Here is a 15,029-nt window from a genome sequence, read left to right as displayed (position 1 = left end):
AGCAGTATTTTCCACAACTTTACTACAGGTTTAATTCTGTTGATCTCATTTCTCCTCTCCCAACAGTGGAGAAATACCAGTGCTTAAAACCAGGACTCCTCTGGACTTCTACTAGTGGGGCAATTAAAGCCATACTAAAAATGTGTGAAAGACAAACTTGCTTTACCACTATCATATCAGAAATTATCACACCTTTCTCTAGGTTTTGGAAAGAAGTCCCCTGCAGTTCTGGCTGAGTCCCTAGTTCATGAATTTCCAGTCTTCCTATTGTGATTTATTAATTATGCAACATGCCCAAACAAACAAAAACCAGTTTACACACAGGATTGCTTTTTAAACAGTCACACATTACCTTCAAAAACAATCAGACACACATTGGAATTTATCTGTGTGACCTTGAGCGATAATTAATCAGATCTGCTGTGAATCATGACTGATTTATTTCAGGTGACCTTCCAAGACTGTGCTGTCTAAGAAGTTTTACAGGGAAGTGATTAACGACAGGCCCAAAGCTTGACAGATCTGACATATGCCTTATGGTTGTGACTGACCCACTGCCTCTGTCCCAATACCTCCCAGGAGCAGACAGCTGATTTGTGTCCTCTCTTGGAGGCCCTAACATCTAACTAATGCAAGCAACATGCCAGTAATGCATCCTGGCAGCACAGAAGGCCAACAGCATTCAGGGCTGCATTTGGGAGAGCATTTTCCCTCTACTCGGCCCTGGTGAGACCACGTGGATGTGTACGAAACAGTCCTGTGTCCAGCTTTGGGCTCCCCAGGACAGGACAGACACGCACACAGTGGAGCGAGTGCAGTGTACAGTCACAAAGATGATTAAGGGACTGGAGAATCTGACATAGGAGAGGTTGACAGAGCTGGGACTGTTCAGCCTGGAGAAGAGATCCTATCGGTATATATCCTTATCTGACAGGGTGGTAGAGAAGGAGGGGGTAAAGACACGGTCTGGAGCCAGACACTCTGGTATGCAGTGAAACGACAAGAGGCAAAGGGTATAAACTGAAATAGAGAACATTTCACTTGAACATCAGAAAAAACTTTTTTAGAGTGAGGGTGCTCCAGCACTGGGGCAGGCTGGCCAGAGAGGCTTTTGAGTCTCTATCCTTGGAGATATTCAAAACCCAACCCTAGGTGACCCTGCCCTGAGCTGGAGAGTTGGAGCAGACGATCTCCAGAGGTCCCTCCCAGCCTCAGTGACTCTGTGATTTAGCAAGGTACTTTAAAGCTAAGCACACTAGATGAAGTTTCCAAAAGAGAGAAGAGGCTGGTACTACCCCCACGTATCTCCCTTACTGGATGTCAAAGGGAATCTAACTGTCTCTCGAAACAGGATTTTAATGAAGATTATATTGCGTTTGTACCTTTTCCCCAGTAAACACTGCTGTTCTGTGCAAAATGGCGATTACAAAGCATATACCAGAGCATAGATTGAGCTATAATTTACTCCTTACCTACATTTCTTACTGTAAGGCCTCCATCTATTTCTCTGTGCTTGAACTTCGGAAGAGCTGAAGCCCTTTTTTGGCTTTACCCTTCACTACTCACATCCAGATCCATGTGATAATCATGGCTTTATTTTGTTCTATCACTCTTGCTCAGTATCACAGAAAGATGTGTGCAACTCTTGCAGGCAGTTTCTATACACTTCGCAAAGCAATCTTCCTAATCATGATCTGAAGCAAAATCCAATTACAGGCCCACTCTTCTGTCCATTAGATTACTATTAGCAAAGATAAAAGCTATTGCTTGTAGCGCTTGCCCTCCCTCTCAGCTAGCCTAAAACCTCCCACTCAGACAGCTCTAGAAATAATAGCAACAGGCGCTGCTATGGAAGGATCCATCACGAGGAGTATCTTCCTTTCCAGTTAGCAGAAATGAAGGGACCAGCTGCTTTTGTCCATGAATCATGCTCATTACAGTCTATATTTGAGAAGAGCTCAATACCTGATCACTGTCTCCTTTAGGCACCTGCAGGGGTAGTCAGCTTTTCAAAACTGCTCTGAACTCCGCAGTTCCCACAGAAGTCTTCTGGGGTTTGATGCCTGGTGCTGAGTGCTTTTGATTAAAAAAAAAAAAAAATCCTGCCCACAACCACAGCTGTTGGAAACTCTGGCCAAGCATTAGCAAGTAGATACAGGAACACTCTCTCTTCTTTTTTTGCATCTTACTGACCTTCACAACTGTAAAGAGTGGCTGCAATGGATTCACTATGTGACGACCAAAGGGACCATCTCAAGAGTAGCAAGGGAGCACAGCGCAGGTCTACATGAAGCAGCCAGGACAAATGTTAGAAAGGGGAGGCAAGGTGACAGCAGAGAGAAAGCAGATGCATACAAAAGACAAATGTACGCAAACCAGTCCCTGGAAAGCAAGAGAGCACATTTACAGGTGTACTGCGGTAACTGCTCACATCTCCTCTTTCTCTCTCTGTGATAACCATGAGTTAATTTGCTCCCTTTTAGCCATGCTCCAACACACAGGAACAGATATAAGCTTGCTGAAGCAATGTAGACAAGGGGACAGAGAGCATCTAATTAAAATGCTAAACCTGGCTTTGCCACTTACTTGTTGTAGGATCTATCACTTCACCGGTCCATACCACTTCCCTCTTTATCTAGCTCATCTGTTCAGAGCAGGGACCGCATTCTCCTTAAACACCTGTACATCACTAAGCACAACAGGGCCCTAATCTCAGGACACCTTGGCATTCCTCTAATACAAAAAATAATATGCTTAATTATATGTGTTGATAGAGCGAAAAGATTAGATAAACACATTTTACATAACCCTAGCAGCCAATCTGCTGCTCTGAGAGCTTAGAGATTCCTTTGAGCTGCTCTGGTGGTGAATTTGATCCTTTGTATACGGACTTCCTTTGAAGTTTTCTGATGCTTTCCCATCGACTTATGTTCGTAACACCTGTTGCTGAATTATATCCCAGCACTAAGTGGAGCAGCACAAGTTGTTTCAGATAATTTTCCATCTATTTAATTGTAACTGTATGTCTCAGATATGTCCATATGAAACCCCTTAGTTCACTAAGGTTTTTTCATTTTTCACCCTTGTAAAGTAAATATATATTACAAAGGTAACATTCATCACATCCAAAGTATATAAGAGATCCAACTTCCTGAGACCCCATTACACTTGTTGAGATGATCCTGGCTTGAGGATCTCAACTAATTTTCCTTTACAAAGATGTCTGGCGTGATATTAATCCTCAACAGACATCTAAGAAGTCCACCCTCTAACAGAGAGGTTTGAAGTAGCCCATTGCATTTCTTATGATCATTCTCCTGTTGAGGTGAAAAAAAGAAAAAGAAATGAAAGAAAAGGCAAAGGGGGGAAAAAAGAAAAAAAAAAAAAGGATTCACAAGGAAAGCTAGAGGCCTAATTTAACAGCAGTTTTTCACGTGCTAATCAAGCTTTAGTTTTTTGTGTGTATCTTTGATGTTGTCCAGAAACTTCAAACTGCCAGAGGTACGACTCCAAGGAAAATCACGAGCAGTTATTGGATTTTTAAGTTGCTCACAGATATGCCATGCGAATACAGGCTCATTTGGTTTTAGATACTTACTACCTTTAGCACAACGAAATGTGACATTGCTTCTCATTGCTAACTAACACTTCTTTTTTAAGTCCTGAAACAAAGTGCTGGATCCTTGGCTTGTTGAAATCTCAGTATTGCTCTGTAAAGTTGTGCTAAATTGTACTTGTTTAGGAAATGCCTGGCCATCTTTTTCCCATTTGCCTATAGCACTTTTAGTGTACCTATCACTACAGTTCTAAGTACCCAAGAAAATTTGTACAGTGGTCGGATTGGAGAATTCATTCCTGTGGAGGCTCAGGGAAGAAACAGAGTTTCTAAATTGCTTCTTTTTATAGCACATCAGCGTGTTGCATTGCTACACTTGGGTATTTTCCTTGTTGTATTTTTATGTAAATGTTCATATGCTTTGACAGAATGTGGATTGATAATTTTTTTTTCAGCAAAACAAATCTTTAATGAATATATTTGTATCTATATATAGTACTATTTAATACGCATGGAAGCTTCATAATAGGGAAGAAATTGCAAAGGGTTCTCAACATGCTGTAGGAATTATTCAAGGTTTTAGAATCCTGTCTTAGAATAACTCAGCTGAGCAGCTCATTCCATTCAAGGGGGATGGTAGAGATTTCTTCGGTTAAAAATAAGGCTAATTTGTTCAAACTTTTTTTTACATGAAAGAACACTTCAAGACATTCTCATCTCAAAACACAGTGTGCAAAGCTCAGACTACTAGCAATTAATTTCAAAGGTAGGATTAACCTCATCCAATTTTATAACACATACCTATGCGGATGCACGCATGTATGTATGTTTGTCTAAGTGTCTAAAATCAGCCTTTGCAATTATTCACTAATACAATTTCAGAAGACCAAATCAGGATTTTCTTAGTGAGGGACTGTGGGCTTTGGGTGCCTAAATCTTTCCACTGTTTGCCAAATCCTCTGCCCAATAAATAATAACTGTAGGATAAAACTTTTTTATGATCTTCTGAAGTCAGGGAACAAGAGATTAAAGTTTGGGGGTCTGGGAGGTTTTTTGTGTTTGGGTTTGGGTTTTGGTTTTTTTTCTTTTGTTTTGTTTTTAGTCTAAATGCATTCTGAACAGTGGGTTGCTCTTTTATGGTAACTATGTCTGGGAGAGAATGGAAATACTTGCTGAGAGAGGGGCATAAATAGCTTTGACATCAAAGGCATTGAAAAGCTTTATTTACATTCACTCTGTGTGAATACCAGCTTCCATATGGTCAAACCCATGGATTACAGCTCTGTGGGGGAAGGTGAATAGGTTATCTAGAGCTTCTTGTACAAATTGTAGTCTTCCAGCAAATAACAGTTCTCAGCTTCTTCTGTTTTAATAGGTCTATCTGAACTACTTTATCATTCAAATCTGTTGTGAGCTGAAGTAATGTGGAATTGCTCTAAACTAAGTGTATAAAACTGAAAAAAAGAAAGCAGAGGAGATTGTGTTGCTCTTCAAGATCATTATAACAAGTGTGTTTTCTCTCCAGTGGGGATTAATGGAGGGGACTATTAGAAAAAGAAACAAGTAGTAGTGGAAAACCACTTCAGAGTCTTCTCTTACAACCTTTTCTTATGCTGCTGTAATACTACAGAGTGAGACACAGCTTAATACTAAACACTGGCTGACTGAGAGCAATGAAGCTGCAGCTTTTGCCACTGTTTGAGTTGAAGAACAGCTGCTTTAGCAGAGATATAGCACTCAATCTTGTGCATGGCAAGAAAGTTTTTCTGCTAGATTTGTAACAGTATTAAACACACTGAGAAAATTCTCATCTATGTATGATACGACACTCCAAATATCTATCCTGGAGCAACTGTGCTAAGCAGATTTTTTAGCAAAGCTGCTAATTGGTTACCAAAGGGGGGGCAGGGGCGACAACACAGAGAGAAGAGACGAATTAATACACATCAAAAGCTTCCAACTCTGGCCCAGACAGCACACTCGTCAAAGTCATCAGGCAGAACTGGACCTATCTCACCCACTGGCATATACGGCATATGAGAAAAGGTTGAGAAAAGGCTAAGGGTATTAGGCTTGTTTAGCTCGAAGAGGAGGAAGCTAACAGGGGTGAGGGGTGCAATCCTCTATCTACAGTAAATGTCCACAGAAGATGGAGCAAGACTTGTTTCAGGGATATACAATGAGAACACAAAGAGGCAATGGTCACAAATTGCAAGGAGAGAAATTCTGACTGCACGTATTAAAAGAAAAAAAACCAACCAAAAAAACCACCAAGAGAGTTATTAAAGACTGAAACATGGCCCAGAAAGGTTTGTGAATCTTCATCCTTGTAGATTTTCAGACTGGGACTGGACAAGCCCTGTGCAACCTGATCTAGCTTTGAAATTAGCCCTGATGAGTAGGGGCTTGGATTAGATTGCCTCCAGAAGCTGCTTCCAAAAGAAATCTTTCTTCAATTCTATGACTCTAAGTTCTTCCATCCTGTTAAATCCTAATGTTGCCATGAAAAAATTCCCCCAAAATGTCATGTCTTATGGCAATATAAACAAGTTTACACGGTACCAAGCTAGAAAAATTAACAGGATTTTGAACAATGGATACCTCCAGACTGTTAGTGCCTTCAGAAAAACAAGAAGCTGTCAATACACACTGGGAACATCTCAATAGCCTTAAGAAATCCACTGTCTCTGATACGGCAATATCAAACATGAAAGCCTCTTTACTTTTCTGTAGATTCACATGTAATTTTTATAATTCACTGATCTTACAGATATTAAAGCTAGCTAATGATAACCCTTCATGCTATTCTTCCATCAGAATTTTAAAGTATTATTTACAGACAGAAAGAGCTTTGCTTTGATTGCTGCTTATTTGAACCATTGTGTGATCGGGCAAAAATCAAAACCAGTTATTTCCATGCCTGTACAGTTCCCCTCACCTGATGCCTTTGAAGGACTGAAGAAATAAACTGCACAGAATTTATGCTTTACTTTGTTCAGCAAAACAATTAGCTCTCAGCTCCTTAAAGATGAATGCCAGTAACCATCATTTTGAATACTGTCTTGCTTGCTATGGATCATCTATGCAACAAAATGTGTGTATTGGCAGCATGCTACTAATTAGCCTCAGGCCAACAGGAATAATACAACTTTTGACAGGACCTAGGCAGAGCTGCCAAAGGAGACCAGTGCTCGGATGCTTATGTGAGTGGTTAGGCACAGTACCAGAATCATGGAATGCAAAGGAGTCGGACCTGAGACAGGCAGGTTAATAGCATGAATATGAACAGGGGTAGGACTCGGATTTGTTTCACCTAACTCTGTTTCTAGTTTAGGAGCTTAACTTCCTTAGTCCTAAGGCACATTCAGAAAGCAGATCTGATCTATTCACTGAAATCTCTGAAGGCTAAAGTGACTATACTCCTAATTTTAAGCCTTTCATTAAGTAAGAATCCAGAGTTTCATTAAATATGTAACATTTAGCTCATCCCAGAGTTAAAAACAGTGCTTTTCAACTCCAAGAGAAACAGAAAACAAATAAATACCCGGAATGCTGAGGGTTTTTTTTAACTCACTATTTTTCAGTCAATCCAATAATAACTCATAATTATTACAAGCTTGAGACTGGCACCACTGGTAAAGGATGTTTTTCTGTGCTCTCCAAAATACTTCAGTAGCAATTGTCTGCTAACCCAGGGACTTCTCCAGCAAGCCAGCACAGTGCTTGTGCCAAACAGCTGACTTCCATGCAGCTGCATGACTTCCCACAAAATTATTCACAGCTTAGTGATGGAAAAGATAATAAACGCAAGGAATAAGATGGAGAGGGGTTGGAGAAAAGAGGGCATAAATAAAAATTCAAAAACTGCCAGCTGGGGAAATATGAGACAGAGTAGGTATGAATAAGAGAAAAACAGGATCAAAGAGACAAGACTGACTTTGTCAGTTTTCTAAAAGAAAACCCCTCTATAACGAAGAAAATGAATGAAACAGCTACCAATGCCAGGCAGTAGTAACATTTTCAAAGAATACTAATATAAGTAAAGAGCTGAAGTTCCATTTTTAGAGACTTCCCAGTTGCCATTCCAGAAGATAAATCTCTATGAAAGCATATGTTATGTGCCAAAGTTACTTTCAAAATATCAGTTTTCACCTATGCTGTTACTTTGTTGTGGAAAAATTTATCTGGAAGCTGAGCTATGTTAAGAATTAACAGAAATCATCTTGCAATATAACATACCCCATGGTAGGAGTAGGAATCTCACAGATCAGCAGAAAAAACATACAGAGAAAGACAGAGCTGCACGCATATTACATCTACACATCCACACGTACAATTCTTAGTTGCTTTAATAGCTGAAATTCACAGGAAAAAGAACAAAACACAGGCAGCAAGGGGTGTTCTGTGGTCTAGTCAGTGAAAATAGCACCTTCTTACATACTTTTGCTCTATTTCCCATAAAGCGTGCTGAGAGCACGCTGAGCTTTTAATGTCTAGAGGGCAAGAGAGGACAATATTGTAGGGATGGACAAATTAGCAGGAAAATGGATAATGGAGGAAATTACAAAGTCAGCCCAATTCTGTGGTTCTCAAGCAAGCCAGTCTCTTGTAGATGTGCAATTCGGACTATACCATTTATAGCAAAGTCAGGCTGGAAAAGAGTATCATACCAACAGCATTCCAAAAATTCTGGCTCAGAGAAAGAACTGACAATTACCCTGTTTTTCGAGTGTCAGGATGGAGTAAGCAAAATATTACATCTCTCTTGACACCATGGGAGATATCCAGTTCCATTCATAACCATGCCATCTGGGCTGCCTGCCTTCTGTTGTACTAACTTCCCACTTCTGTAAACAGTTACTCTTGCTGGAGGCAGTTCTGTTTCCTAGAAATGCCAGTGTAACGTGGTCCTTGGCACAAGGAGGCACCAATCTAAATGATGAATGTACACCCTGGAGTGTTTATTCCAGTGTACTGTATGCATGAAGAACACAGTTTGCATTCTACAAGTACTTACTGCATCTCTGCATAGGCCATACCAGGAAATTAGAAACTGCACTAATTTCCATTTTTATCAGCATGAGTCAGCTTAAGTAAGACAACATAAAACACAATGGAACAGACATAAGCACCAGACTTCCACCTGAAAATCTTTAAGATAATATGTTCCAATTAAATCACTGCTGCTGCAGGCCTTGAAAGATTTGTTAAAGTTTCACTTTTATGTTAAAATCCCAGTTCTCGGGATTTTTAGCTGTCCCAAACTGGCTAGGACAAGGGAGAAATTCAGGATATTTTCTCTGGTATCCTACAGCACTTCTTTGAGACAGTAGTTTATCCCAGACTTTCATTTATGACACAGGATTTTCTCCCGTTCCTCTCCTCAAACCACAGCACTGGTATTCCACCTATTCTGAGCACAGTGACAGAGAAACATGAGACTGGGAGCCAGGCATTAGGCTGCACCTGGGAGTGAGTTTAGTTAGTATGGGGGTTTTTGGATAAATAACTTTTAATACTATATAAACACTCTGGGATTCCTGCTGACTAGCTCCCAGGCTAAATACATGCTATGTGGACGACAAGTCTGCTCACGAAGTATCCCTCAATCCTGGTTTAAAACAACCTAATGAGAAATTACAGAATGACGGTGAGATTTTGTATTGCATTCTTACCGTCCCTGGGCAGGACAGAGATAGGGGACAGTACAAGAAATGTCAGTCTCCAAATATCTCAAAGCAAATTTTAGACATAAAGGTTTAAGTAGTTAAAAATAAACCAAGAAAGTTAATGGTTAATATCTTGCAAAAGCATCATTGCTTGCTTCTGTGCTGTCAAGAAAAGCTCTGAGGAAAACTGTTTTGAGGAAGGAGGATGAAAGTACCTTTCAAACACTGAGCAAAGTAAACTGTGGAAATTTGTAAAACAGTTTAACTCAAGTGTTCTATTGCTTAGCTAACACTCTAAACCAATGACTTCAAGTTCATACCCACCCTGTGCGAGAGCAATTTCAATGCATTTTACAGAAACATGTTATATTCCAATCGATAAGGAATCCTGAAATAAGTAACATCTATAGATAACGGCTTTACTCATCTTTTTTCAAGATTTAGAAGCAGTGCTCCAAAACACAACAGTGTGGGAAAACAAACATTTGATTTTGTGCTCTGCCACAGACTTCCAATGTAATCTTGGCAAATCACTTGAATCCCTATGTCCCCTGGGGGTAGCATCACCCTGTATGTTGGGCACTTTGTGAAGAGGAACACATTATAAATTATGTTCTATGTCTTTAAGGTAGAAAAGTATGACGAATCACAGAAATGCTTATGATAAAAAACATTCCCAGATGTCATCTTGCTTCCTCTGCAGGACACAGTGGAAAAAAAAAACCCCACAACAGTGAAAGCGTTCTTTTAGGTTGAGGAAATCATCTTTCCCTGCTTCTCCTTCTACAGTCTCAGTAGTGCTGTTCTTATTCTTGTCAGATGCCAGACAACTACCAGAGCTTCAGCTGCCTTCCCCTGCTCTGCTACTTTCATAGTAAATCTTTTTTTTTTTTTTAAATAGAAAAATCTCTCCATAAATTAACTGAAGCTACCTGTTTGAGTATGAAGCATTGCTTAATTTACAGTCTCTACTGACACTGAAGAGGCAAGAACCCAATGTGGCTTTTTAATTACTAGATAGCTGGAGTATTCATAGTAATACTGATGGAGTCTAGTAAAAATGCTCTGACAAGTGCTTTGTATTTGCTTATTTTACAGCACTAAATGGCAAAAGCAGCTTTATAAACTGCAGCTAAGTGTGTCACCATTTTGTTGTTGAGCTCTGAGCGTGCCAATCGGCGCCTCATTCCCAGTTCTGACAGAAGCTACCTACATATACGGAGAATCAGAGAAACAGCCAACAGAAAAGGAAACCCAGCTAACCCTGGGCCTGTCCCTTACAGCTCGGTAGTTCCCTCCTTGCACCACTACTGGCCAGAAGATGACCCTTTGAATTACTATTTGAAATGAGAAGGAATTCTAGGGATGGAAGATCCCTCTTCATCACTGCATTTTACAATGGGTCTGAAGGTTGTGCCCTCTACTAAACAGTAAGCCAAATCATATGACACAACACAAAATGGAGCCACTGAAATCAGTGGAGTCATGTCAATACATAACCAGCATCTCCTTTAAACTAACCTCCGCCTCTATGTTTTGGGTTTTGTGCAGGGTTGGGTTTGTTTTGTTTTTTTACAGTTGCAATGGGCTGTGCACTGCTCACATACTTAACATCCAAAAAGTACGATGGCCACACCCAAAGATGCTGTACACTGATTTATCTCCCTATTGCCATTACGACAGCTAATGATCCAATGCATTCAAATGCTTTTGGTGTGAGACAGACCAGCAGGTAACACCAGAGGAAACCACATCAGAGATAAATATTTCAGTATGAACACTCTTCAGGCCAGATCCCTCACCTGCTGCACACAGGATAGCTCTAATGACTTCAACACAGCTACTGACCGACCCACAAAGGACACTGGTATGTAATTAACATTTACTTTCTGTAGGTGGATGAACTGCTGTTGTGCAATATGTATTTTAATAGTGAATGCAAAACCATCATTGCAAATCAACATCATTATACTTTGCAGTATTAGGCACTTTCTTCTCTTTGCCTGATAAGTGTATTTTCTTCCCTTTATCTAATTCATTAATCTCCAAAGCAAACAGATAATTTCCCTACCAATTTCAAAGGGTTCACAAAACAGATCCTCAATGAAGCTAGATATACCTTAATTCATCTGTTAAATCATACTATTGATTTAATATACATGACCATTCCCTTCACCTTGCGTACTCTAGCTGGATCAGGTTGGATCAGATTATTCAAGACGGTAAGGTGGAAGTGTCACTCCAAGGCAGAGCGAGATAAAGGATTAGCTGAACATTTTGACTGGGAAGTGGGTCGTATTTTAACTTCTGTCAGTTCAAATATCTGACAATTCATACTGGCACCCTGTGTTTTATCCTAACTACTGAACTGAAGCAGATGGAAGAAGGAAGTTTGTGCTTGAGAATCCTCTTCTAATCTAGAAGCCGACAGATAAAGAACAAAATAGAATCTTTGCAACTTTCCCAGATGCAAAGTATTATTAAAATGTTTCATTAGCCCAAGCACCCCTCTCCCAGTTTACTTTCTGGTCTTTTTTTGTATGATCAATGCAAGCAGAGGAGAGGCAAAGTGGTTTGCCAACAGCCCTTCGACTTGTCAGCTGTAAACCCAGAGACACGACGTAAATGTGCCTGCTTTGAGCTTCTCTCCTCTGATTATGGGACTCCTTGTCTGCTATTGATTTGTTACATACAGCACAGCAACATAAATCCCAGATTGAGTTTCACAATTAAATTTAGTAATTCATTACTGCTGTGGGCCAGTTGCATTAGCATCCATTAGCAATACCAGAACAAGAAGAAAGAGTGAGAGAAGAAAAGTTCCAGCAATTGCGTATTTTGAAGCTTCTTTAAAAGGCACATTTAGGGGGGTGGGGTGATTATGAGCAAAGAGTCTCTGAAACTGCTTTTTAAATAGGAATTTAGATTAAGCATATACTAATTTAAAAATGGGCCTGTAGACAGATATGCGTAACACACAGTGGAAAATGCTTTGGCTTATGAATGGTGCACACGTGCAAAGTGAACTCAGGCAAACGCATCTTTGCTTGCATTAAGTCAAGTGGAACAGTCTGGACTAAGAGTGTTATTTTCCTTCCTTTTATCAGGAAAGTACATGCTGTGGTGTTGGAAAGCCATGCTCTGGTTTGCACATTGCAGCCTTACAAACTGCTTATGGGCCAAGCACCTTCTTCCCCCCAACAGGAAGGTGAAGAATTATTTTCTCTTACAGAATACGTACCAGTGGAAAGGATCTAACACAGTTAACAGTATTACACCTTTCTGCTTTAGCTGCAATAGCAGCAAGGAGTCCAGCTACATGTAAGGATTTGGGCCTGTCTCCCTGCAAATTCTGGTTTTGCTGACATCAGTGGTCCATCACATGTTCACCTTAATAATGCTGGGATTCCACCCTTACATGTCCATTTGCACGCATAATTCTCAGCTGAATGCCAAGCCTAAATCCTTGACTGAAATCATTAGTGTTCTTCTCATTCCTATTCTTCAAGCCTCACATCCCTTCACTAGAGGCCTACAACTACGTACAATCACTTGCTATCAGAGACAACAAAGTCATAGGATCCTTTTCAAGCAGATCTGGCTCATTTGCAACTCTCAAAATGAGTGATTTTCTTTTGTCTCTAATGTTCTAAATACAACACTTGTATGCAAATAGGCACAGCCCTTCTCTCCCGGAGAGAAATATGGTCAACTACAATTATTAATTCTCCATTGTTGTTATGACTTTAAACTGTTCTTTAAAGCCACTGTGATCTCTTTCAAGCGGGGGAGAAAAAGAGCACTTTAATCACAAAAAGTGCATTAAAAATTCAACACTCAAATCCTGCCTAATAGATTGATATTTCCCATGAGCTGTCAGGGTAAGATTAGCTATTAAAAATTCACTTGTCCACAGGCATGTTAAATCTACCTGAAATTGGGCTCTGCTTGTTTTCTTGCTTGTTTGTATGTTTAGAGAGATGCTTAAATTCCAATCTATTCACAATTTAAATAAATCGGAGAAATTTATTTGTGTCTTTTTACAATGTTTTAAGTCCAACTTCCATTTCAAGAGCCGGCAGACACTCGATCCTGCTTGTCCTTTCCAAAGTCTCAAGGCTGTCTCAATTTCTGTGGCATAGCCTAGATAAGAGACATAGTGCAATCATTATTGCAGCGAGTTATAATTTGAAGCCATGTGTCTTAAACTACCAAAATTCTGCTTAGTCACCAGAAACTTTTCCATTAGCTGGGATGAGGCCTAAATTAGAGAAGAGACACAAACATCTGCAGAGAATCAGGAAGCCCAGTTAAAGCTTAAATTAGCCTCTGAAAGTACATACTCCTCTCCACTGACTGAACAGATTTAAAGTGCACAGGGAGGAGTCTATCCACAGTCTAAAACCAGGTAGAAGCAATCTACCCCTTCCTCAGTTCTTCATTCCTTCCATATACTCCTTCAAAATGGCTGCAAGAATCAAGCCTCTGTTGATACTGGCAAAGCACCAAGATCTTCAGTGATGGACACACATTATTTAAAAAAACCCTAACAAACAATAAACACCAAACAAAACCCCCCAAATGTCCCACCCCTCAAGAGACAGATTTTGTTGGTGGCACAGCTCAAAATGCTATTTGCAGAATCCAGGAATTTTTTTTTTCCTGGAATGCATTACTAGCTTTCTTACCGGTTAAAGGAACCCTGTCGCTGGCCAGGATGCTAATGTGCTACATGGACATAGAATTGAAGGAGTCCCCTTCTTGGCAAGCTTACATGCAAGAGCAAGAGACCTCAGACAGGACATAAAAAGAAAGACTGAAGCAATATCGATCAGCATGGTAAGCAGCCGTCACAACATCTCAGCAGATTGACTGTTGCCGAGATTTTTTTTTTTGTCTTTTCCCCTATAAAAAGAGAAAGAACCTGAACGCCTTGAATCCTGGCAATGTTGGACATCATCTAGCTTTCTGATTGTAAACAAGTAACACACAAAATTTAATTCAGAGGAAAATCTGAACCGTGTTTGCCAGCCTAAGTGAATTCTCCTATGACGAAGAGTCTATAGATAGCTTTCTGTTTCATTTCATGGTATTTCTTCCACTGTGATGTTACAACCAGAAACCACACTGGGAACAATTTGGGACTGAATAGAAAATGATAGTGTCTAGACAGCAACTATGCCTGAAGTATTTTCGAGGAATATAAAAAATAAGCATTACCATCAGGTCTAATAGCTAGAAGTTAATAATGACAATGTTAATTTTAATTTTAACTGATTCAAGGTAGGTATTTAAGAAAAAAGCAAACACAAACCAAAATCAATGACCTGGAAAAAGAATTCTAATTTTCAAAGCTGAACAATTATTAATCATTTATATTATTCAATTAATACTGGCTTTTCTAATGAATAGTATGCTTTATGTCCCCATCTGGTATTCAAACACATAATTCATTTTTATTCTTAAGAAATAAAGAGAGCTGCAGAGGGTTTTGATGCACAACTAAAAGAAGGAGAGTGAAATTAGGCATCAGATTCCCTTTTGCATTTTAGAAAAAAATAATTGCCTTGAAAAAAATTCTTTTTTTTCTTTTTTCTTTTCTTTTTTTTTTTTTAATACGCCAAGGATTTAATGTCTTCTGTTCCATCTGCATACCTTCTTTTTAAAGGAGCCTGCCAAAATTTTTATTCACAGAACATTTTCCCTGTCTTTCTGTGGTGCTAGAAGGTTGGTTAGGTTCAGACATTCAGAAACAGGTCTTCATGCAAATATTTACACACTGAATGACCCAGACTAAAACTCAG

At 39.6% G+C, this 15,029-nt stretch overlaps 1 protein-coding gene across 3 annotated transcripts in view; it reads right to left on the bottom strand.

The window, feature by feature from the left end:
• The window catches only part of LRRTM4 (leucine rich repeat transmembrane neuronal 4), a 383,248-nt gene that overhangs the window by 56,996 nt on the left and 311,223 nt on the right, over nt 1-15,029 (bottom strand). The gene's annotated exons all lie outside the window — the stretch shown is intronic.

This window comes from Harpia harpyja, chromosome 13, assembly GCF_026419915.1.
Source record: "Harpia harpyja isolate bHarHar1 chromosome 13, bHarHar1 primary haplotype, whole genome shotgun sequence".
Taxonomy (NCBI): domain Eukaryota; kingdom Metazoa; phylum Chordata; class Aves; order Accipitriformes; family Accipitridae; genus Harpia; species Harpia harpyja.
The sequence above is the reverse complement of the archived record's forward strand: the minus strand, read 5'-3'. Positions and strand labels throughout refer to the sequence as shown.